We start from the raw sequence: 26501 nt of genomic DNA, 5'->3' as shown, positions 1-26501 counted from the left end.
AACCTAAGTATAAACAAAACTATGAAACAATGTTGCGCAGTGAGGGCACTGCGGTAATTAAATGTTTGCACAGAAAACTTATCGAAAATAAACTTAAAATGAACGCAGTCGTATTAAGAGTAAGTGCAAATACTAAAATAGCTAAGTTGTGGATATTCGTTTTTTTTTTTTATTGCTTAGATGGGTGGACGAGCTCACAGCCCACCTGGTGTTAAGTGGTTACTGGAGTCCATAGACATCCACAACGTAAATGCGCCACCCACCTTGAGATATAAGTTCTAAGGTCTCAGTATAGTTACAACGGCTGCACCACCCTTCAAACCGAAACGCATTACTGCTTTACGGCAGGAATAGGCAGGGTGGTGGTACTTACCCGTGCGGACTCACAAAAGGTCCTACCACCAGTAATAATTCGTATATAGATAATATAGAAACATAGATAAGTAGACGAGGGATTCTGCCAGTCACCAAAGACAACTTCGTCTTGACAAATATAATAGTATCAGATAAAATTATATATAAAGAAATTATTCTCGTATTTATTTTTACTATTGACATAGAATTTGTAAAAACTACATCACAACGTTTTTTTTTCGAAAACAATTTGTGAGCCGGAAGTCTGAGTTTTTAGATTCAAGGTGATAATCTGAATTCCGTAATGAAATAAATAATGAGCTGTGAATATTACTTCCGGTGAAAATGCCGCTATTTAGTTAATTATCATAGAATTAAAATTAAATAAAAAAAATATTTTTGTGTTATCAGCAATTATTTAATGTTCGTACTGCGATTTTCGTTGTACAATGTATCGAGGTAAGAAACACTTGTGCAAAGAAAATACATATAATATATTAGGTCGATTAAGTGACACCATTTATTACGGTAAGAAACAAATTTCATCGTATATTACATTCATTTGTAACCGAATCTTTCATACACTGGTGGTAGGACCTCTTGTGATCACTGGTGGTAGGACCTCTTGTGAGTCCGCACGGGTAGGTACCACCACCCCGCCTATTTCTGCCGTGAAGAAGTAATGCGTTTCGGTTTTAAGGGTGAGGTAGCCGTTGTAACTATACTGAGACCTTAGAACTTATATCTCAAGGTGGGTGGCGCATTTACATTGTAGATGTCTATGGGCTCCAGTAACCACTTAACACCAGGTGGGCTGTGAGCTCGTCCACCCATCTTAGCAATAAAAAAAAAATATATATATATACGCAATCAATGTACACGCTTTTTTTTTTCATAACTGAAATATTGCTATGTTGATTATTTTAGAGATTTCGGTACCACAAAACACGTGTAATTAAGCGAATTTAAAATACCGGATATATTCTAAAACGGCGTGTAAGAAGGCCACGATACAAACACGACCTAGAGAGGTGAACAAACGTCCGATATAGTGGAGTTCAACCCAAATTTTTGACCTGATTCGATGTAAAAACGACGCCCGAGTTCAACAACCCCGCGTTTGACGTAACACTAGTCACTGGATAGACAAACGAAACGAGGCGCGGAATGCAGTCAGTTTTTTAGCTTTCTTCGGCTACAAACTAACGGGAATGGTCTCGCTTAAGGGTACATACACACTCAGATGTACGACCGTGACCCATGAAAATTAAAGCCGTACACGTATACGATTTAAAGTTCATTGACATCTTGATAACGTACTATGATATTTGATATGCTTAATGGTGGGCTTAATTTTCGTTTATTTGTTTATACACCGCAACGCAGACAATGTGGCGGTAATATTTGGAAAGTTTTTTTTTCATGCGTCAATTTTTGCAACATCCTTGACGAATTAGGTTAAAGAGCATTTACAATGTTATACTGGTCGTCATATTGACATATGCCTAAATGGCATGGGCTTCATGCCAAAAAGTCGAAATAAAGGTGACAACACTGACTAGCCCGCAAGAATAGAAACACCCTATTTATAATGTCAGGCTGATTGGGGACGAATGTTTAAAATTTTAGCTACTCCACACGCGCTCTTATATCTCTTGTATACTATGACTATTCATATTCTATATTAAAATAAAAATCTTAACAAATAATTACCACACATAGTATAAGTCATTCAACTAAATATAATAAACTGTAAATGTTTCACTATGAATTTAAAAGTTTTTGAAGTAGTCGTGAACTAAAGGATAGTTCGAATCCCGTAGGCGGTTACGAATTTTTTAACCTAATGAAATACTTTCTTAATGATTCACGATCGATTTCCACGGTGAAGGAATAACATCGTGCAATAAAAATCAAAGCCGCAAAATTATAATTTGCGTAATTACTAGTGGTAGGACCTCTTGTGAGTCCGCAAGGGTAGGTTCTATTTCTGCCGTGAAGCTGTAAGGGTGGGGCAGCTGTTGTACTATAAAACTGAGACTTAGAAATCGTGTCCCAAGGTTGGTGACGGCAACTCCGTTGCTGATGTCTTTGGGCTCCGGTAATCGCTTCACAACAACTGGGCCATGTGCTCGTCCACCATTCTAATCAGTAAAACATGGAAATTTGGCTATAATTAGCAAACACTTCAGAGCACAGATGAGTCGACTATTATCAAAGCCGGCAATCTGACTTTTGGACAATGATTGGTAAATCAGAAAAACGAATTATTGACTTTGTATTCCATTGGCAGTCACAAAACTCTTCGGAACGACATCTTAGATAAATAACAGGTTAACTATTAACCTTTATTTAATGCAGGTTTTGAACCGTATTCTTTGAAGGAGACGATTATATTCAAATCAATCTGTATTGACATATCAATAATTTTTTTTGTCCAAATGCACAGATTGCCACCTTTGATAATAGACGACTCAGATAAGGTAATTGACCTATAGACCTGTTGTAGCTTTATTGTATTTATGGTATACACGTAATACTCACGTCGAGGCCTGTTGTCACGGTGACAGTTTATTGCAAAGGTCGACCCGAAACGAAATCCATCATGGACAAGCCTAAAGAACATCTCAAGACTATTTAGGTGTCGATTTCAATAGATGTTAACTGGAATGACCTCTTTAGAGAATATGTAATGTAATAGCCAAAAGCTTTTTAGCTTGACAGGCTTAGGCATCATACCTTTATTAGTTGTAGTAAGAAATAATTCGACGTCTAGCGTTCCCATTATTTATTAATGTGTCTTTGTACGTTTTAACTCTATAAAAGACGATGACGTAATGTGATGGGATGGGTATAGCTAGTCATCAAATCAGTCTGTTACAAAACTCAGTCAGTGTTAACTTGCAAAACTATTGGGGCTGTGTTAGGCATGAAATCATCTGCTTCACTTGATTTCGTATTTTACGATATATTTGAGTTGAGTGAGTTATCTGAAGTGATATAAAGGTTTGCTACAACCTTATGAGTTGGATGAACGAATATATTGCCATGGCATTAATTGCAAAATCGTAGCGCATCATTTTTTACGTCAGCCTTAAAGTTCAATATACGCTATGATCTATTTGCGTTCCATTTCAGATAGTCTACTATACTGGTGGTAGGACCTCTTGTGAGTCCGCACGGATAGGTACCACTACCCTACCTATTTCTGCCGTGAAGCAGTAATGCGTTTCGGTTTGAAGGAAGCCGTCGTATCTTTTCTTTTCCCATACCATCATCGACATTATTCCGAGTATTACCATTCGTAAGCTGCACTACCGTCGTAATATCAATTGATGATATATTGGTATATATATATACCTTACCTTGAAAATATTGTCATGTCACTCGAACGTAACCAAAAAAAATCTTACATAATTCTTCGCTTTTAAATAAAATTAAACACATTATTTTGGTGTCAAGGCTTCTCGGTCGTTTACAGAGTTTTAGTCTGAATTACGTTTCGTTGCGATAAGTATTTTGTTGGGGCCAGCGTTATCGATGCTGAAAGAGGTTTTTGGAACGAACAAATTTTCACGATAACTCGCACGTGCCCTTACACCAGCCTTTCCCAAAGTGGGTGATAACGCCCCCTTGTGGGCGCTGCAGGCCTAAATAGGGGCAGTAAGAGACCCAGAAAACAAAAAAGGGGGCGTTGTGTAGAATCTTGGGAGGCGATTTGTAATTTCATCTATGAGGTCTCTTAGACACCGACTGAGCTCTCGCTATAGAGATTTTTAAAGAGGTGAAAAAATGGGAGCACTAAAAAATAATTTATTCTCAAAGTGGGCAGTAGACAAAATAAGTTTGGGAGCCTCTGCCTTACACGGTGGTACTAAAAATCAAGACCTATTTTTTTACGGACCTCGCGGCTATTAACCAGAACAACATATCTCTTGAAGTTAATTAATACATGATCAACGTCCAGTGGAATGAACTAGTAATTGTTTAAGGAGGGATATTATTATACCGCGTCGGTTTTTCTTGATAAACATAAGCTTTTAATTGAAATTAATTATGATAATATATGTTCTGCTGATCAACGGAAAAAACAGTTTTTTTTTTGCATTAAATGGATAAGTGGTCGCAGAACTTTGTATCAATGCCGACTTTGAGACGCAAGGCCGAGCTCCCAATTATCTTGTACGTAAGTATGTAAGTGCGTAACAACTCTTCAAGCCGAAACTCGTGACTACATCGCGGCAAAAATGGACAGGATAGCAATTTTTTTCCCTACCTTTGCTGATAGCCTTGAGAGGCTATTTCAGTTTCTTCTTGACGTGTAGGTGAGCTCACGGGGCTCAAACCGGGAGTGTTGCTAACGCTGGTTCTAGCAAGAGCAGTGCTTCGCAGAATCTAACCCCGGTTCGGAAGCGCGACCCACTGAGAAGATTCGGCGAGAAACTGAGTGGGCTGTGTCTATGGGTTAATTCGGTGACCAGAGATAACTATGCCTACATATTATGTAGGCTTTCTATTAGCAATTTTATTCTGAGAAGCGGTCTACCTTCCTTTTACGCCTGAATGCATAATGGTATGTTGTAAAATTTAAGATCATTCATTCATCAAATACAATACAAAAAAGACAAAATATAATTTAGCTATTAGCTATATTATTAAGGATACCGTCAGATTGGTCGGCCCAATTGGTCAGATCTTGAAAAAAATTAAATCTAGCCTACAAATAAAAAAGAATCATCAAAATCGATTTACCTAGAAAAAAATCACACATAATAAAATACAATTGAGTTGATTACATTACAGTGATCGAGAATACATCACATGACCTCAAATCCAAAGCCTTTTATTATTAAATTGATATAGTTGTTTATTTATTTATTATACTTCATTTATTTATCTACATTGGCGGACTTAATGCCGCTTAAAGCTTTCTCTACTATTCAACCAAAGGTAGTGCAGAGTAAATAAATAATAGTATACATTCTTTAATACTTTTAAATATACTACCGCTGTTATTTTTTGATGGATATGTAAATTTTTCCTAAACACCTAATAAATGCTTGATATAATAATAATTAAGTTAGTTGCTTAATAATTGCATTACTTATGTTGAAAGTGCAAGCACTAAAGCAGCTCGCAACTGGCCCACTGCTGATATCATTAAAAGCTAAAACGACGTAACCACCGAGTTTGAATTTCAAAAGCACTTAATGTATTAACGGAACAGCGACTATTTCTGGATAATTTTATATGGCGGTTGTTTCGTTTATGGAGCACTAAGCTGCATGTATTTATAGTCAGACGAGTAGCGAGAGAAGTACGATAGGATAGTTGGCATAATTATACAGTTGAACTTGGAATACGAAGAGTGGCTCTCATATTTTAGAAACGTTATTTTCTTATTGTTAAGATTGATATTATACCTCGTAGGAGGTTCGGCCATCTAACCGAAAAAAAAAAAAAAAAAAGTGCTTTTTTTCCCTACCTATACTGATAGCCCTGAGAGGCTATTTCAGCTTCTCCTTGGCGTGTGGGTGAGCTCACGGGGCTCAAACCGGGAGTGTTGCTGAGAAACTCAGTGGGTTGTGTCTGTTGGTTAATTCACTCGTCAAGGCTTTCGTTGCAAGCGACGGGTTCGACGAGGACGGCGACCGGTGCTTGTGGTACCTAAAAGCACCGTTAATGGATCGGAAGGATCCGTAATGACGTGTTTTGGGCGACGTCGACTATTTACCATTCGGTCTACAGGATCAAGTATGTAATTTCCAGCGGCCACGACAAGAGGGTTCTCATGTCGTGCCGCCTTCTCAAAGTGGCCCAATGATGCCGACTGTAGATACTTACTGACTGAATTGATATATATTATTTCAATAGTAACATTTATTTCACAACACTATAAGAACCTACTGTTCAAACTGAATATTCGATGCGCTAGTAAATTATATTAAATTATTGTAAAACAAAACCCTGATGTATATATCGCATTATTATATCCCAGCTCTAATGTAGTACGAGTATCCTACCCTCCAAACAGGAAAATACGACTTCTTCGCTGCAGTTATAGCCAGGACGTTGGTATCCACGCAAACGGACTCAGAACACGCCCAGTAATTAAGCAAATGCATAAGCTTTACGGGTCCCGTTTATTACACGATGTTATTTGCTCATAGCGGATATAATTTGTGAGTTGCGGGTAGATTCGTAATTGGAAAAAATGTACCTACCCGCATGTTTTGAGCCCAAGTATAGTTGCAGTCCGATATGATTAAACCCCGTCAGTAGTACTATTGATCGATCTCAAGCGGTTATCGGAATGCATATACACCACAACATCAGACAAAGCAATATCAAGTAAGAAACATTAAAAATAAAAATTAATGTTGTCTTTCTTTTGTTTTTAATTTTTTATTATTATTAATAGTATAGTTAGATCTCTATTAATATATTAATGTAATGCATGCTGTGATTGCCTCTAATTAGAGTTGCAGTTATCAATTGCTCTATACATGTCAATGTTATTTTATGTCTTACTGTAAACCCTGTCGGTAATCCTTAAATAATCAAATAAATAAATAAAAATTTTTTCTCGAAAAAAAAAAGTTTCAAATCAAAATACGCATAACATAAATTTTAACTTTACCCGCGTTCGAAATGTCCACCGAATGATATGCTCACAATATATTTTACATAAATAGTTTATTTACTACCGATTTAGTCAGCAATCAAATTTTTATTTAGATGGATAATCTTATTCTTTTAATATGATTTTCGTTCTCATTTTATTACGGCTGCGTTATTTGTCAAACGATTCTACCTGTTCTTCGTTTTTTTTTTGCGGAAAAAAATAAAATCGTCCATGCCCAATATCCCTCCAAAATTTATAACTATTTGATTGGAGCTATAAAACCAACGCTTAGATTACGAATATATTATTTGATGCTAAATTTCGCTATCGTCGTAATAAATATTTTTTTTTTATTAAAATGAACCTAAACATCCCCAATTTCAGTATTAAATTTTTTTTTTTTTTTTATTGTTTAGTGGTTGAACGAGCTCACAGCTCACCCGGTGTAAAGTGGTTACTGGAGCCCATAGACATCTACAACGTAAATGCGCCACCCATCTTGAGATATAAGTTCTAAGATCTCAGTATAGTTACAACGGCTGCCCCACCCTTCAAACCGAAACGCATTACTACTTCACGGCAGAAATAGGCAGGGTGGTGGTACCTACCCGCGCGGACTCACAAGATGTCCTACCACCAGTAGATAATACTGATATTAATACTGAAATTGGGTAAAGATGTTTCGGAATGCAGCAGCTGTCCCTCAAAGAAATATAATTGCAAATATTTTATCCTAAAACGAATAATGTGTGTTTATATAATATTGACTAAATGAGCACTCAAATGAATTGGCATGGTGCCTGCTAGACACAACTGGAGATGTGAAACGTTTAAAAAGATGGCAAATTTTAGACTTAGACTAAAGATACTAAATCTACTACTGCTGTAATTGGTGACATTTAATGTAGTGTCATCCACAACTCGAACCTCTTTGAACACATCTGATTATGGCTATAGAGCCGATTGCACATAAATATAGAGAAGAAATATAGAAAAAATATATATATAAAATTGATTTGATTCTCGACTGTTCATTGGTAGTAAATTAACGTAAACGATTAACCAAACTATTTGATTTTAAGGACGTGAATAATAAATATAGAATTTTATTTTAGGGCACAATTTATGATGACGCGATTTATGTGCCTAATAAAACGTGCTGTAAATATAAACGACAAAATACAAACAAAATTCTCGTATACTTAAGTTGTTACACATTAATGTTACAGTTACTCATTGTGTATTTTGTTCGACAGTTTTGTTAAATGCGAGAATCGTACCATTTGTACAGTATAATTGTTAAGTAAGTCCTAATATTATATCCAGTATAATTGTTAAGTAATTGTTAAGTAAAATCGTTAAGTGGAGGTACTTGCACCAAACAAGTTACTTCAGTATAACTATAGTATTTGACACGTCATCATGGATCCTCCCGATCTATTAAAGGTGCTTTTATGTACCACAAGCACCGGTCACCGTCGCCAATCAGCAATGCATTCCGCTTTGTAATCTACTATAATAGATATAACACGATTTTCGGTTTCGAATCCCATGGTGGGCCGAAAATTCGCTAGTTCATTAGAATAAACTCGATCGGGCGTAGTTGTAATAGCCCTTTAGGCTAGCGAATAGGTAGGGAACAAAAACTATTTATTCAAATCTCTGGGCGTCCTCGTCGAGCCCGTCACTTGCGACGAAGGGCTCGACGAGCGAATTAACCCACAGACAGCCCACTGAGTTTCTCGCCGGATCTTCCCAGTGGGTCGCGTTTCCGATCCGGCGGTAGATTCTGCGAAGCACTGCTCTTGCTAGGGCCAGTGTTAGCAATACTCCGGTTTGAGCCTCGTGAGCTCACCTACATGTTAGGGTGAAGCTGAAATAGCCTCTCAAGGCTATCAGCATAGGTAGGAAAAAAAAGTATTTGTGTATGTCAGTTTTTTTTGTAAGTCGTCGTAGCCAAAAAAATAAGACCTGATGTACTCGTATCGAGCGATGCAGGTGTAAATTTTTGTAATGAAACACGTACTTAGGTCTTATTCACAGATAGCTTCGACGATGAAGGAATAACATCGTAAAATAAAAATCAAAACCCGCGATAATAATAATTTAGCCCCGGTAGAAAAGTTTGCCCGGGGACACGAGATTCCGATGGAATATTAATTATGGCTTAAAACAATGGAGACATAGACCTCAAGTCTTAAGGTGAGTGATGGCATTCATATTGTTCTGCTTGTCAGCTTCAGTAGCCGCTTACTGCCTAAACCTAACCTAACCTGCCTAAACAAAAAAATAATTAGATAAATTACATTTCCATTTTCACATCGCATAGATTAAAGTACTTTAAAGGATCATTAAGTTATTTCTGTCTATAGTCGCTGGTGTACTTTCAGTTGTTTCCAATACGATTGTCGAGACAGCGAACTTAGCGATTTTATTAATAACAACTACTTACTGTCACCTGCCACTGACTATTCATTGCTAAATCAATGGAACCGTCTTTGACTGTATTCTAGCAACATTTGTTTTACTAGCAACTTTACTAGCAACAATTTTGAGAGGATATTTATTTATTTATTAAGTTGCACCAACAAACTGACCAGAGTTCATGGCAGATGTCGCCTCAATTATAGGTGTAATCGACAGTGCATTACAATAGAAAAAAAATATATAACTAAGATTTGATTAAATTTGAGTGATTGCTTAATATTAATTTATATTTAATTGGGATCCGCGACAGATTTTTCCAGTAAGTTGTGAGACAATTAGAAAAAACATCTACATATTTCATTTAAAATTAGTTCAGCGCAATCGGACTACTCCGAATGAACACTGACGGAGACCGCGCTACCATCGACATTACTGAAGTCCAAGAAGCTGAAAAAACATTCACAGAGTGATAGCGTTAAATGTACAATATAAATTACGCTGATTTAAAAGATATGCGGAAGAAGAAAAACGCTTTCATTAATATCAATTTAGCGAGTCAATCTATAGAGTGACCTGAATTAATTTAGTTTGAACGGCTTCACTAGTTATCTTGCAGACCGTATGCGTTTAGCAGATCAGTTTGTTGCCCGGCATGTTTTAAGTGGGTAACATTATTTAACATACATTACCGATGCCTATATACGAAAGAAAAGATGTGTGGTGTCGTGGAACACCGGATAGGAACGAAGTTCCTTATTATAAAAATATTAATTTTAAGTTTTATTCAAGGTATAAGGAAAATAATTATTCGGGTATACATTTTTTATTATGATTTTTTATTGATAAAAAGAACTACTTTAAAAAGTTATCAACTTTATTTTATTCACAATGATTTATCAAAAATATATAATAATTATAATATACAAAGAAACAGATATTTATATGAATAATAATAATAACCGTCATCACGTAGACTATATTATATTAGACACTGTATAGGCATCGTACTAAGACTATACATAAATAATAAAAATCTTACGTTACGGACGTTTTTTCCCGGTTAGGGTACCCCTCCGCATCGTCCCAGAAGGAACTTCGTTTCAAAATGCCTTAGTTTGTTTGGATAAATCAATATTATACCCAGGAAGTTCATTCTCATTGTTTCTGGAAATGAACGCGCCGATTGCGGCATTATGGATGAAAATAACATGCTTCGGAATTTGAGATCTGGATTCACGAAGAGGATGAACCGAGTAGAATTAAATAAGCTTTGTGTGATTTTCCTCTACGCTCCGTTTCCATGGCAACGTGAGTGGCTAACTTGCAGCTCTATTGTAAGTTGTGTTTTTTATGGCTTAGACGGATTAACGAGCTCACGGCCCGCCTGGTTATAAGTGGTTACCGAAGCATCGACAAAGTAATAGCCAGTGTCTACCGTGAGACGAGCCGTTGGGTGGACCCATTATGAAAACTTCGACGAAACTAAGCGTAGACGATACATAAATAAGTATAAATGAATGAAGAAGCCGTGAATGAAAAAAAGAAGGTATAAAAACGCACCAACATCACACTATTTGCTCGTTAGTGTTGTTTTTAATTCAATTTTTAATGTTCGTATTTCCCCGACATTAAAATTCTAAAAAGAAGCCAGCGTTCAATTTGGTATATTTTAATAAAACAGTCACATAACTATTGCGAATTCGTTTTGCGGTTTAATAAAACCTCAAAATTCTCCGTCGTCTGTTGACTCGATAAGACAACACGGCGATTCCGATTGGAGATAAGATAGTCTTAGCTTTTTAACACATATTGTAATACATTTTAAATGGATCTCGCAATTTGATAGTGGTTTTTATTGCACTTATTTTATAGATGAGCTGCACGTTACGTCTGTCGAGTTTCCATAGCCCTTCAACACAAGGTCGTCTTGTGGGAGGCCCAGGGACGTCTTAAACTAGGATGGGGCCCTTGGGCACACAAGAATTTGAGGCCCTTTTGGAAAGTAAAAAAAGCGAATTATAATAACATTTTTTTACTGAGTATGACCATTTATTATAGGTAATATCAAATACAGTATGATATAATATGTCATTAATGATATTAGAATGCTGCTGGTTTTTTGGTTACGATTTCGATAACGGTTTCTTTCGGGATTTCTGTTGAGCAAAATCTTCTATTATAGGCATAGTATATGCCTTGTGATTACTGATTTGTGAAAAAAGTGTAATGTGCCCGATAAAAATGTTTTGATGATAAACGTGTGAGAGAAATTGTCGGTCTTTCGGGGCCCCCTGAGAATGGGGGCCCTGGGCACGGGCCTCGTGTGCCCTTATGGTAAAGACGGTATTGGGGAGGCCATATTGGAAACCCATCCATGCTGGCAACAAATAGGCATGATAGCAGCACCCGTGCGTCCTTGTTTTGTCTATTGTCAGACAATTCCTCTGACGATAAATCAAATAAGTATTTAAGGTACACAACCTTTGTGATAGCTTTATTGAACGAAATTTATTGTTCACTATAAAATAAATTGAAAATGTGTGCAGATCACACGCGGTCGAATCGAAATTTTCAAGAGTATTAAAACTCATTATTTGTTGGCCTAAAATCCTTAAGATGCTGTCTTTTCATAGTGTTGTTTTTTTAAACTTAATTTCCTTTTCATCGAATTTTAAATCGCAACATTTGAAACAAGAACAGGCAGTGGTGGATTTACACTAGGGGCAGTCGGGGCAAGTGCCCAGGGCGGCAAATTTTTTAGGGCGGCAAAATTTTGAAAGTAAATTTTTTTTTAGTCTTATCAAGATTGCTCAATATAAAGAATTAATTCTATTAATTAATTTTTTTCTGTTTAATTGATAATTCAACAAATTCAATTTATCCATTATTTGTGAATTTTACTTTTGGCACTTTTGGTAAAAAATAACAATCAAAATGATTTAATCAATTTATTTCCTTGGACATTTAAAATACTAATCGATTTTTCTATTTTCGAATTTTATGTAATATATATTTATGTAATATTATAATAAATTCGAAATTTAATAAAAAAATATATTTATGTAATATTATTATAATTATGAGTCAGCCTTAGTGCAGAATTTATAATTGTCAGAAAAAACACAAATATTTATTTATGTTTTTCGAATATATTATAACATATGATAACGTTTCTGCAATAAATTCGTTTTTTAATTTTGAAAATAAAGCTTAAGTAAAATTATAGTATTGGGGCGGATTTTTCCGGTGCCCAGGAGTCGCTTTAAGTTTAAATCCGGCCCTGAGAACGGGTATGTATATAACTTGCCGAATCACCAATTTTTTAACAGAGATACCGAAAGGAATCGAACGCGAATCCTGCGTTGCTTGAAACTGATTTTATTATCCATTGTTTATCCAGCTCTTATTCAATAATACAATATCCGGTACTACCATTAAAAATGACATTCAAGGTTAATATAATGTATTGCAGTAGGTTTAATTATTCACATTTGTACCGGAATTGCCGGTGTAACGTGGGAACTGATGATGTGTGCTCACGGACACAGTTTGTGTATATAAATTTGTATGTAATTATTTGTAACGAGGTCGTATATGTATTGAATAGATTTTGTTACAAACATCACAGAATACATTTCATTTTTATTGTATGGATGATTAAATGAGCTCGCGATAACTGTACTGAAGTTAAACAGTTACCGGAGCCCGTAGATATTGCAATGAGAATTCGGATCCTAATCCAGATCTTTTTTTATTTTTATTGCCTAAATAGGTGGATGATCTCACAGTCCACCCAGTTAAGTTAAGTGGTTACTGAAACCCATAGACATCCGAGATATAAGTTCTAAGGTCTTAAGTATAGTTACAACGGCTGCCCCACCCATCAAACCGAAATGCATTACTGCTTCACGGCTTCAGGGTAGTGGTACCTACCAGTAATCCTACCACCAGTAATCTATATAAATTATGTATGTGCTATCCTTTAAGACGAAACGCATTAATGCTCAGTAGCAGAAATAGACAGAGCGTTGGTACTCGTATGAGTCTATAAGACGTCCTACTACTCGTAATTACGCAAATCAGAATTTTTATACGATTGATGATCCTTTATCCTACTTCAACTTATTTGTGAGCACTAAGTACTAAGTATATCTTTAGAAAAACAAAATAATACTAACCTGCAGGATTACAATCCCGGTATAGTCGCGTTCACGAGTAAGCCATAAGCCACAATGCATTGGTGCAAATTTCAATTTTCAATAACCGTAATAGTAAATAGTTTCAAAATTTTTCATTTGGTTTTCGATTTAACAAGAAAATTGAATTTAGAATTTTATATTTGAAAAAAAAAAAAAAAAAAGATTCTGTGCTCTATCAACCGACGAAACGCTGCTGTTTTAAAATCTATGAACAATATTATTATTATAAATTCGAATAAAAAATTTTATAGTTCAAAAATTGCGAAATAAAGCGTTCGGAATTCCGACGCGTAATGTACTAACCGGTTCACGAAAATTTACATCACTAATTCGCAGTGCAAGAAGCCACGCCGTGTCGAGGTCGCACTCGTTCCAATAATAGACCAGCGACTCTACTCTTAGAAAAATTAGTCCAACTTTACGGTATTTTACGTTACGATAACGTGACGAAGTGTATGTAATTTATATTATAGCTTACATTTTGTCACTTTTATGTAAACCATGAATTTCAGTGTATTTCTTGTCTATTAACTTTCTGTTTCTGTGAAGTAAAGCTGTTGTATTCTTTGTACGAGGAGCACTGATGCTTGAGATACAGGTTTTATCACCTAGTTCAAGCACAGATGCACATTATGCTTGTGTTTCTACTTCTATGTTAATAATAAAAAAATAAAAAAAAAAATAAAAATATGGTGACGTCACTTATAATTTTATGAATAAACTTGTTACATGTGCGTTTGACTAGTTCTAACTTCACGACATCAGATTTTTTTTGTGATACTTTTACGTTTTCAATGTCTTGTCTATAGCTTTAAAGCGGTCATTCAAACACAGATCGTTCTTTTTTCTAAATGTAAATAACAAAATAAAAGAGAAAATTAAATATAAAATGAATCAACAAAATCTTGAAGTAGACCTCAAAGCAAGCAATAACTCGAAATCGTGAACGTGACTTTCTGTCTTCAATATTCATGTGACAACAAATTCGTATTGTTGTTAAAAAAATCTACTCCCTAGCAGTTTGCTTATGTCAATTCGTAACAGATTGTTTACATTAATTTCGGGGTATCAGTGGAGGGCGGGACGAGACGAGTGTCAGTCACAATTGCGACATCCGACGCGCAGTCTGGCGCGCCAATTTGTCGACAAAATTGGCCACTGCACCGATCCTGAGAGCACGACTAGTGCATCTGCGACCTCTCTTACAGCCCGAACCGCTGCTAAGTTCAATTAACGACCCCGTTTTTATGCGATGCGTGACCGAGAACTATCAATTTCAAAGGCAATTAAGAAAAAACATTCCAAATGTGCTTAGGCAAGGCCGGTCGACGACCCACCTCGCCACAGAACCGTCATTAGCCACGCTCCGACACACTGAATTATGTACACCGGCACAATATGTGGCATATTGATGATTTAGAACGTGCCACATTGAAGCATTACCTCATATTCTGTTTGTGGACGACCCCTTTATCGGTCATCTTGAACGCCACATGCATTTTTATTTAAATTCGAACCGCCCGTGACTAACAACCGTCTGTGATATTCGTGACTCGTATTCGAGTCGATAACATTAAGCTTTGGGGCTCACTCATTACCCCTTTCATTCCTTTTTGGAAACATTTTCGCTTCGAATGTGTTCATTAAAAATGGCTAGAAACTTTATTACATGGAACGAGAGCAGGATACCGTCACTTTTACTGGTTATTTTAAATTCCTTAGTGCGGGCGGCAGTAATTTGAATAGTCTAAATTTAAATTAAATATGATTAAATCGAAGCATGTCTAATCAAGTTCTAAACAAAAGATTACCATTAGCGTGAAGCCCCGTTGGCCGCAATCGAATTTAAATTACGTCCATCGTTTCTAATTAGATTCAGAATTCGGTGCGGTTTCGGCAACGTTCAGATAATGTAAACAGAGGGAACCAATAAACCGGATTGGAGGCATCGACACGGCTATAAATCCGGATCCGAAGACTTCCCCACCATTTGGAAGCGATTGACTAATGGACTGTTAAGACTTGAAGACGAATACGAGATTATTTTCCGACACGTGTTACTAAGGTTACATTTTTATGTGACCTTGGAAATTATACTCAATTTCATAGCCTATGTTAAAATTATCAATACTGAAACTCACCTACATAATTATCTCTCAATGTTTGGTATCGGAATAAGATCAACCTATAGACACAGCCTACTGTGTTTCTCGCCGGATCTTCTCAGTGGATCGCGATTCCGACCACAGGTAGATTCTGCGAGGCACTGCTCTTGCTAGTGCTAGTGTTAGCAAATTGTCTAAGGTTAAGCCCGTGAGCTCATCTCGTCCGGGCGTAGCTCTTAGGCTACCAGCGAATAGGTAGGAAAAAAAATAACATAAATTTTGCTTGCATTAAAATTGAGTATCATCAGGCGTTGCCTTAAGCTAAAATGAAAAAGGTATGTTTACAAAAGACAATTTTCTTTTACTAGAGGGTCCGCCTCGTGAAAAATATTGGACAAAAGACGAAGTATTCACAAAAGATTTGAAAAAAGTGAACTAGACATTTTTACGAGTGTGCGTCACTGAAATTTGGGTTTAAAAAGTTTGAATACGTTTTCACTGTGCATAAAGTTTGCTGATTCGCTTCGAAAAGGGAATTTGGTTTTGAAAATTTAATAGTAAAAATAAAATAATCAATGTTTTGCCTTAAAATGAGAAAGAAGGATATAACGTTAAAGTTTTAATCTAAGTATAATTATATTGTACATTTAGTTTGAAATGAGTCTCTCATTAAATTAAAGTAAATCTAGTGAAGATAATTCGACATTATTCTTTACATTCATTTAGAGAACGTCGACATAATGTTTTACTATTTAACTTGCACGCTGTCTTTACTAGTACATATTTATCATTTAAAAAAATGCTTAAATGACCACTTGTATTCGAAGAGTTTACCATTTTTAGAAACCTAAGCCCTTTGCCTAAAACCGGAAAACATAACTAAAGTTAAAATGAAATATACTTAATAATCATCATCATCATCAACAGGCCACAGTCGTCCACTGCTGGACATAGGCCTCTCCCAATCCACACCACTGAGCCCAGTCTGCGGCTCTCCTCATCCACTTCTTGCCGGCCACCGTGTGGAGGTCATCGCACCATCTAGCCAGTGGGCGTCCCACGTTACGTCTTCCGCAGCGCGGTCTCCACTCGAGAACCCGCCTGCTTCAGCGATCGTCAGTCCTACGGCTTATATGGCCAGCTCACTGCCACTTCGGCTTGCTGATTCTTTGAGCTATGTCGATGACTTTAGTTCTCTGTTGAATAATCTCATTCCGTGTGCTTAAAAATAAAATAATAAAAACGAATTGCCATCAGTTAGGTGGCGAAGCAAATAAAAACTAACTTATATTAAAATTATCAGCATCTTACGACGCAGCTCCGTTTCGACAACGACAGAGTTAGACAGGCGTATGATTAATGGATACGTCAATATATGGCGCGGCTACTGGCAGATCGACTTGCGTAGACATATGGCATATCTAGATTGCATTATATATCATGCTATTGCTATCGGCCCTTGAAACCTCCAAGTCTATGAAGATAATTTGCTACTTTATACTACTACTCCTAATTTAACAGTGTTTACAAATATATAGTTATAGGACCATGTGCCTGTTGTCATGACAACAAATTTACTGTACTTATAATTACGGTAGCATTAAGGTTATTCAAATTTCAAAACGATCCAGTTACTGCAGTAGTATTATTACTAGCAGTGAACAAAACATCTGAATACATTATACAAAATTAATTCTAAGAAAATCCTAAGTTATTACGTGCTAGGATCCGGATAATAAAACGAAATTGGGATGCGTATCCACAAGTCATTTTATTACTTAAACGCGAAAGGTTGTGGAAATTTACCAAAACGTCCTAAGTATACAAGAGCGTATTTGAGTGATTTAATTTCGTTCGTATAAAACAAAAACACGTAAAAATGTTAAGAAGATTTAATAGGATACTATGTAGTGAATGCGAGGTTATTTTCATTCAGAGCGAAGAGAAATAAAGGCTCATACTCATTCAACGTATGGCTTTTTCATTTGTCGGCAAAGAGCTCCAAATGGGTTTATGTCTTAAGTGAAATGAAAGAATGTTATTAGGATCATGGCTTATGTTATTCGTATATGAACTCATAAAATTGGAAGAATCAACGAAAGAAACAAAAATATGAGTAATGCTTGTAAATCTGATAACGAAATAAAGTGTTAGATTTCGAAGACACTTGATATTCGCTTAGGATAAGTAAGTAATTTTTTACAACATTTTACGACTATTCATATTTCTCTAAAACATACGCTCAATCGTATCGTAAATTTTACATTTAAAATCTTTATCCCAAACGTTTTCTTATCTACATTTCGAATCTGAATTAAGTATAAAACTTATGAGTTTCTGATACCGATAAATTGCTTAGTTTTTGTGCAAAAAAAAGATTCTCGATCTGGCAACCTTAAAGTCTGACCCCTTTGTGTGACGCGACCATGATTTCGAAACAAAGTATTATTTGTATGAAACGCGTCTTATCTATTGTCTTTCGTGGGCTCGAATTTGAAAGGTTAATTTTACTAGCTGTTGATGAATTTAAATAGAAACCTGTGTTCACGTCCTATTCAATTAGTTTGTGTCAGCATGCGAGCTCTGAGGGCCGAATTCAGCTGACACATTAATATTTATCGAGATTTTTTTAGTGCTTACGTGTGTGGACGCGCTCACAGCCCACCTGGTGTTAAGTGGTTACTGGAGCCCATAGACATCTACGATGTAAATGCGCCACCCACCTTGAGATATAAGTTCTAAGGTCTCAGTATAGTTACAACGGCTACCCCACCCTTCAAACCGAAACGCATTACTGCTTCACGGCAGAAATAGGCGGGGTGGTGGTACCTACCCGTGCGGACTCACAAGAGGTCCTACCACCAGTGAATACGCAAATTATAATTTTGCGGGTTTGATTTTTATTACACGATGTTATTCCTTCACCGTGGAAATCAATCGTGAACATTTGTTGAGTACGTATTTCATTAGAAAAATTGGTACCCGCCTGCGAGATTCGAACACCGGTGTATCGCTACATACGAATGCACTGGACGTCTTATCCTTTAGGCCACGACGACTTAACGAGAAAATTCCTTCACCCAATAATCTTATACAATGGACTTAGGTTTTTATTAATCAAAGTGTTCGTTTTCGGACGCTGCGTTGCAATTATTGATTCCCGATAATACTTCGAATTTATGCAATTTCGATTTGTAAATTAGTCTGATGATAAACAGATTGCTTGAAAATCATTTTCTCTGTGAACGTCTTGGTTAAGAAATGTAGAAGGTAATATATGGTATAGTTATGTATAAAGGTAAAGGTATAAAAGAATAAATATATATTAGTATTATGTTACATGTGAAATACTCTTTCGAGGATTTGAAATACTCTTGGCTTTGCGCCTGATCAGTCTATCTGAAAGGAATAGTCAGTTTTACTATTTTGTATTGTGTGAATGTTTAAATTAGAAAAGTACATTATAGGAATTAACATGAAAATGCTAATTTAATACTACGAATAAAATAATGATTTAAAGAGAACATCTATACTAATATTATAAAGAGGAAAGATTTGTTTGTTTGTTTGTATTAAATAGGCTCTGAAACTACTAAACCGATTTGAAAAATTCTTTCACTGTTTGGAATCTAGACTATTCCCGAGTGACATAGGCTATAATATTTTTTGAAAAAAGTTAGGGATTCCTTACTAAAACTCTAATAATGTAACCCAAGGTGTAAAAAAAATACCTAAAATATTCTTTACAATGCGTGCTTTGCGAAAACTATTGATCTATACTAATATTATAAAGAGGAAAGATTTGTTTGTTTGTTTGTTTCGAATAGGCTCCGAAACTACTGGACCGATTTGAAAAATTATTTTTCCATTAGAAGCCGACATTGTCCCTGATGAACATAGGCTACTTTTTTTTAAATTTTTTTATATTTTATTTTTTTGGTTTCATGTGTGTTTTAATGTTTCCGAAGCGAAGCGAGGGCGGGTCGCTAGTGATAGAATAAAATAATGTACTACGACTTTGTAGAACACTTTAGTATTTATAAAAAGTGTCATGACAGCATATGTCTAACTATTATAGCTATGCCACAATGTGTTCTTTTATTTAAAAAAATACAACAACATCAAATATCGTTGAAATTTTTGTTAAAGACCCGAGCGGAGCCGGAGCGGGCCGTTAGTACATTATTATTTTACTTCTTTATTCGAATTTGGAATGCGATTGTTGTCTAAGACGCTTATCGTGTTCCCTCCATAAATTTTAATTTCTCACAAAATGGCGACACGGTAGGTATACTTTTTGCTACACAGCAAATAAACCTTGTTGTACACATTGTTCGGGTATAGTGTATTCTAAATTATTTTCGCTAATTCAACAAAGACTACGGGTAAGAAAATGGCTCATAATGTAGTTTGCCATAATTATTCCATAATATTTTTTTTACTTAACCTACAGGTAACTAATTATATTGATATAGCTGCAAATAATTTTAATGTTGAAAAAGATAATGATAAAAGATCCAATCAACCAAATAAAAAATTACAAAAAAGGTGTGGGATGTTCACAAAGAGGTCTTGACTAAAATTGCTGTAACATACTTGCCAAATCATCATTATTGAATTGCCTTGCGTTTTGAAATAAATTTAAACCTGACATTTTAAGTGCTCTGAGGAATTATTCGAGATGATACCAACGTCTCGTTTTTACCATCGCACCGCCCGCCACCGCAGTAGAGTTCATCCATACTACCTGGAGCCACTGCGGTCATCCACAGTGCGTTTCCAGAGGTCTTTTTTGCCACGTACCATCCGGCTATGGAATAAGATCCCCTCCACGGTGTTTCCCGAGCGCTATGACATGTCCTTCTTCAAACGAGGCTTGTGGAGAGTATTAAGCGGTAGGCAGCGGCTTGGCTCTGCCCCTGGCATTGCTGGAGTCCATGGGCGACGGTAACCACTCACCTTCAGGTGGGCCGTATGCTCGTCTGTCTACAAGGGCAATAAAAAAAATCATGAAAAATTAATCACAAATTCATATTCTTTTGGAGCAAAACTCAAAACGCTCCTTAGGGGCGTAACTGATTTTGTTACGTTATTCTGAGCAATGAAATTTGTTTTCTTTAGAGACTACTTCGTGACTACTTTTCGGACATCGAAAATTAGGTCAACTTTCACCAGTACCTCACAGTAGCCGATTAAGTGGTTGATGTATTGTATAAAAAAAAAAATCATTTCCTTTAAAAAAAACATTCAATTCACGAATGCCTTAGCAACTGCTCCATGTCAAGGATATTATTATGTTTAATGCGTATTTTTACGGAAAATTCGTGCAAATAAACTCCCTTCCACAAAGAAAACTCTGGTCTTCGATCAACCTCGAGCGATGACAAACATCGACGCGCAAACTATTGAACGTGTCAACAAAATTACGCGACAAGTGTCATCTGAATATTGATAGAAATGTCGCGAGGGCTACCAACATTAGAAACGAAATTTAAATTCACGTGTCGTTCAACGTCGTCAGCGGTGACGCGTAATCATGCTAATTCTAATGGAAAAACAATACAGTGGCGCATCCCTATGTGTTTTACGAGTACATCAACAAAAAACTTACTGGTTTACTGGTGGTAGGACCTCTTGTGAGTCCGCGCGGGTGGGTACCGCCACCCCGCCTATTTCTGCCGTGAAGCAGTAATGCGTTTCGGTTTGAAGGGTGGGGCAGCCGTTGTAACTATACTGAGACCTTAGAACTTATATCTCAAGGTGGGTGGCGCATTTACGTTGTGGATCTCTATGGACTCCGATAACCACTTAACACCAGGTGGGCTGTGAGCTCGTCCACCCATCTAAGCAATAAAAAAATAAAAATAAAACTCAATATCAAATTTTGTCTGCAGTAAACGTTATGTTGATCGTACGTAACATATTATGTATAAAATTAATGCACATATATTATTTATTTTGATTCACTTCAAACTTTTGTTTGGTTGTTTTTGGCACTTCAGACAAAGTTTTTGCGATAGTACCATTAAAGCACGATAGGTGGCGCGTTAGTTGTTTTTTCTATCATTTCACGTAGCGTAGCGTGGCTTAGTTTCATTCGCGAGAAATAATCAGCTAATGAAAAAGCAGGTAGCCAATTTATCCAGTGAAATATTGTGGATCGGTCTCAAATGTAATATTTACCTCCCGCAAGGCAACATGAATGCTGTAGATTAATAAAAAGTCTGTAATATATTTTTTTATTTATTTTTCAGGAGATATAAGAAGAAAACTAAAATAATCGCATTACGAGCGGGCTCAATTATTCATTCGTTTTGATGATCAGGACATGCTTTTTTTTAGTAAAAAAAAGAACCCACATCGTTCATCATTCTATAGATTCTATAAAACATGATTTACAAACCAACCAATTCGTTCAAAGTTTATTGTTGTCGCTAATGACGTCAGTCATTATCATAACCACATTTTGTGCTGATAACTAAATATGCAAATTTAGCGATCAATTTACACTTATAAATGTATAGTGTGTTTTCAATGATAATAAAATATATTTTTCTTAGTTACTACTCACACTAAAAGCTATATAAAGCCAATACGAAATAATTATATTGTATTTGATATAGTACATAATCTCCAAACATGCATTATCGATTTTATTCTTATATTGTTTATTCTTTATCGAAGGTGCCAACCCTACGACGAGGCGCGCGGCGGCGGCCAACAGCGGTTCGTTTTCGGGAGGTCATTGTGCGCGCGAGATGACGTCACCGATGACCTTGACGCGAAACCCCTCCGCGCCTCGTGGAGCACGTGTGAAAAATGTCGCCAGTCAGTAGATCCGTTCAAGACTTTTACAACAGCTCTGGACAATTCTCCTTCACAGTACAAGTGTTTTTAGTATTATAGATTTTTTATTTTAATTTTCTGAAATTTCAGCTAAGATCTAACAAACTTTTTTAAGATATCTTGAATTTATTTTATTCGTTTTTGATTGCAGATATTACGAATAAGCTACATTTATCTGGCATATAGTCATCACGTATAGCTCCTTAGACTATTTAGAAATTATTTAAAATTAATATTTTGTTTCAACAATTTAAATGATATAATTTTGTTAAAACGTACCTACATAATATATACAATATTGAAACATTTGGGTGATTATGTATGTACATATGAGTAACTCGTAATAAATTAAATTTAAATAAGTAAATTAAACTTTGGTTACAAAATATTCTAGGTATTTACAAATTAGTTGCTTTTAATGGACAAAATAAAGTTGAATTGGAGATATTTTCAATTATTTTTTAAATAACGTTTCACATTTTACTAGTAAAATTCGTTCTGAATACCTTAAAGTTCTCCCCTCTGTCGGGACTTCCAGTAATCACAAACCGTAAAATCTTCACAAAGTCTTCTATTATGAAATATTTATATTCTTTACATACTAACTTTATGCTAGATAGTAATTTTTATAAATGGGTGACATTGAGAAAACTTGTTTAAGTATTTGTTGTTAATTTGAAATTGAGTTTTAAGTAGTAACAAAGTAACTCACAGATACAAACCATATGTTGTTATGAAATTGACCTTGAATTAACTGTCAATTTTTTTCAAGTGAAAATTTTTTAGGCGCGTCGAGACTAAAATTTAACTCGCGAAAGATTCGTTACGGCGAGAGAGAAAAGATACAATTTAGGACGAGCGAGAGTGAGAAAATAGACAGAGCGTCTCGTGAATCACTCGACCATGGAAAGGAGAATTTTGTTTTATGGATGAAAAATGAAGAAAACCACAATACTTACTACACACCGCAAAAGAAGTTTCACTTCTTTCATGTGCACCAAGTTGCACGCGCACCATTTTTTGTTCTTTTTTTTGCTTTAGATTAACAAACGGCTCAAGGTCTCAAGTCCGTGAATATAACACAACTTATAAAAAAGTATATGGCTTACACAAAATTATACTAATTTTCACGAGTTTCTTCCGCGACCACGAAAAGTATCAAGATTTTTATATGCCGGAAAAAAATCCTAATTAATTAAATAATGACATTAAATGTGTTAAAACAGTGCACTCTTTTTGAGACTCTTCAATTTTTTAAGTCAAAATGTGTAGCGGCATTCACGTTGAGGCGTCTGTGGGCTTTTCATTGATATGCTATTGCTATCTTGACATTAAATCAATGACAACTTCATAATAACACTGTTAGAGCTGTTACATTTCCTCGTCATAAATAATCGCGCGTCGTCTAAGCAATAACTTGTAGATGGGCCTAGTGACAAGTTTAGCTCGATTCCACTGGGCATTATGTGATTAATTGGCAATTAGTAACGTGCGGGTGAATCAACCGTCTGACATTCAGCGCCCTTGCTTCGTCCTCTGACGGCGTATATGCCGAATACAACGTATTTTCGATAAAGCATTCGGGAATTTTCTCGATGCGAATTCGATTTAAAATTAAAATGAACATTACATGCAATTGACGACATGATAAATGCGTAAAAATATGTTGATTGTGTTTTTTTTAGTGTACGAAACATTATAACCACTGTCGATATAAAATTCTTTTGTTCTAGAATGCTTGTTACATAATCTCTTTAATCCCGTAAGTGAATAATTTGCTCAAACTTACAACTATACAACTTCGAGTTGATATCGAGTTTCAGTGGTAGCTTTTTCAGGCCAACACCGACATCGGTCAACAACACCAGCCGATACTTTGTCACTGATAATGATTTACTCCAAAACTTCATGTCATAAAAAACAAAACAGAAGAAACTGACATGACGTTTCTCAAAATAAAATCGTGAAAAATATATCCAAATGAATAATCACGTTCCGTTTCATGTAAATAACATGTCACTTTTATTTTTAATGTTTTGTAGTTTGTTTTTGTGTACCACTGACGTTTTTTTTGTTGTTTGTATCTTATATGTTACTAAACATATTTTGGCCGCAGACTTCTTGATTTATACTACATATTTAAAAAAAAACAGGTAAAGCGATGGGGAGTAATTGAAAAAAAAAACACCTTTTTTAATTTTGTCTTAAACGGCGGCAACTTACCGTTTATTAAGGCAAACCCATCCGAGGCATTTGTCGATATCGTAAGTATGACGCTGTATCTGTGAACAAAAAAAAAAACAATTTAAATATTTTAATTCTAGCATCATTTTTATTCCGTACCGTCAGCGTTACTTGTAAAGATGTCAACAAATCTGGGTAGTTCATTTTAAATTACATTCAACTGTCGGATTTATTTGAGATTTTGGTGTATTGCAATATAATGTTTAGCATTACAATCAGACTCTCAAATAAATCTATCTATATTTCATGGTTTTTCTTGAGATTAAAAATATTAAAAGAGTCCCTAATGGTAGATAGAAACTCGTCTATACCCCTGGCATTGTTGATGTCTGTGAGCAACGATGATCACTTGTCACCGATGATCGTAAAAAAGAGAGTTAGCTCATATGACGAGCTTAATCATACCCTAAAGATATATTTTGAAAGGACTGTTGATGACGGTAACGGGTGCAGCTTAGGGTTGGACCCTGGTAATTTAGTGGGTGGGCCTTTAATCTTCGGCCACCGAGTTATACATACACTGCGCGTTGCGCGGGCGCGGGAACCTTGTACGAGTTGTTTTTTTAATTGCTTACATGAGTGGATGAGCTCACAGCCTACCTAGTGTTAAGTTGTTACTGGAGCCCATATATATCTATAACGTAAATGCGCCACACACCTTGAGATATCAGTTCTAAGGTCTCAAGTATAGTTACAATGGCTGCCCCACCCTTCAAGCCGAAACGCATTGCTGCTTCAGGGCAGAAATAGGCAGGGTGGTGGTACCTACCCGCGCGGACTCACAAGAGGTCCTACCACCAGTAAAAAAGGTTCGAAAAAAAAAGAGTTGAACTCGTGCAGTGACGATTGAGGGTTTTGTAAAAAACGAAATAATGGGATGGTTTCAAACAGTATTAACAAACAGAGCACACCCAAGTCTCTTTCGCAAAATGAAATGCCATATGCGGATTATCGAGAATCCCTATGGCCCTCTTCTGTGTTGTGGAATCAAATTGAATCACCCGGGATGGGAACTGTACTCCACGTAAGGTCAACCAGTGGTTTATAACACATAAGTCAAAGAATAAAAAACCACAGTTAGTCCAAGCATAATGTTAAGTTGTTATTGTCTTCATTGTCAAACTAAAGAGCTCTGTGTTCGAAGCTTCTACGTTTAATTAAAATAAGATTTACTCGTGCTATTTATAAAATAATATTATGTGTCTGGTAACATTACGACGTAGCGAAAACCCCACGTCACGTAAATTGAAACGCATTGTTCTTATGAAAAACAGACGCATTATCCAAATGGAAAACGTCCTAAATTATGATAAATATCACTTTCTTATCAAGGACTCAGCGAAACTTTTGATATTAGCACGTTTCTAGTTTTAATGGCGGACAGAGTTATTGTTTGCGAAGTTCATAAAGCGTTTATGAAGATTGAGAAAAAATATTACTTCTAGAGTAATTGAGTTGTAAAACGTTATTTCCAAGATTGTATAGTATTTTAGCATATAGTGAGGAGTAAGAGTATTGAAAAATTAGCTTTCTGAGTTTATTGCCGGATCTTCTCAGAAGGTTGCGATTTCGCTCCGGTTGTAGATTCTGAAAAGTACTGCTCTTGCCAGAGCTAGTGTTAGCAAATTCTCTCAAGTTGAACCCGAGAGCTCACCTACTGGTCCGGGTGTATCTGGAATAGTAGGCTACCAGCGAATAACT

General features: G+C 36.0%; 1 protein-coding gene across 1 annotated transcript in view; it reads right to left on the bottom strand.

Annotated features, from left to right (window-relative positions):
• The window catches only part of EcR (ecdysone receptor), a 273151-nt gene that overhangs the window by 203179 nt on the left and 43471 nt on the right, over nucleotides 1–26501 (bottom strand). Inside the window, exon 3 of the mRNA XM_021350704.3 lies at nucleotides 24780–24838. The gene's annotated coding sequence lies outside the window, so the exon portion shown is untranslated. The remainder of the gene's footprint in view (nucleotides 1–24779; nucleotides 24839–26501) is intronic.

This window comes from Bombyx mori, chromosome 10, assembly GCF_030269925.1.
Source record: "Bombyx mori chromosome 10, ASM3026992v2".
Classification (NCBI taxonomy): domain Eukaryota; kingdom Metazoa; phylum Arthropoda; class Insecta; order Lepidoptera; family Bombycidae; genus Bombyx; species Bombyx mori.
Note: the sequence above shows the minus strand (reverse complement) of the source record. Positions and strands in the feature narration are given on the sequence as shown.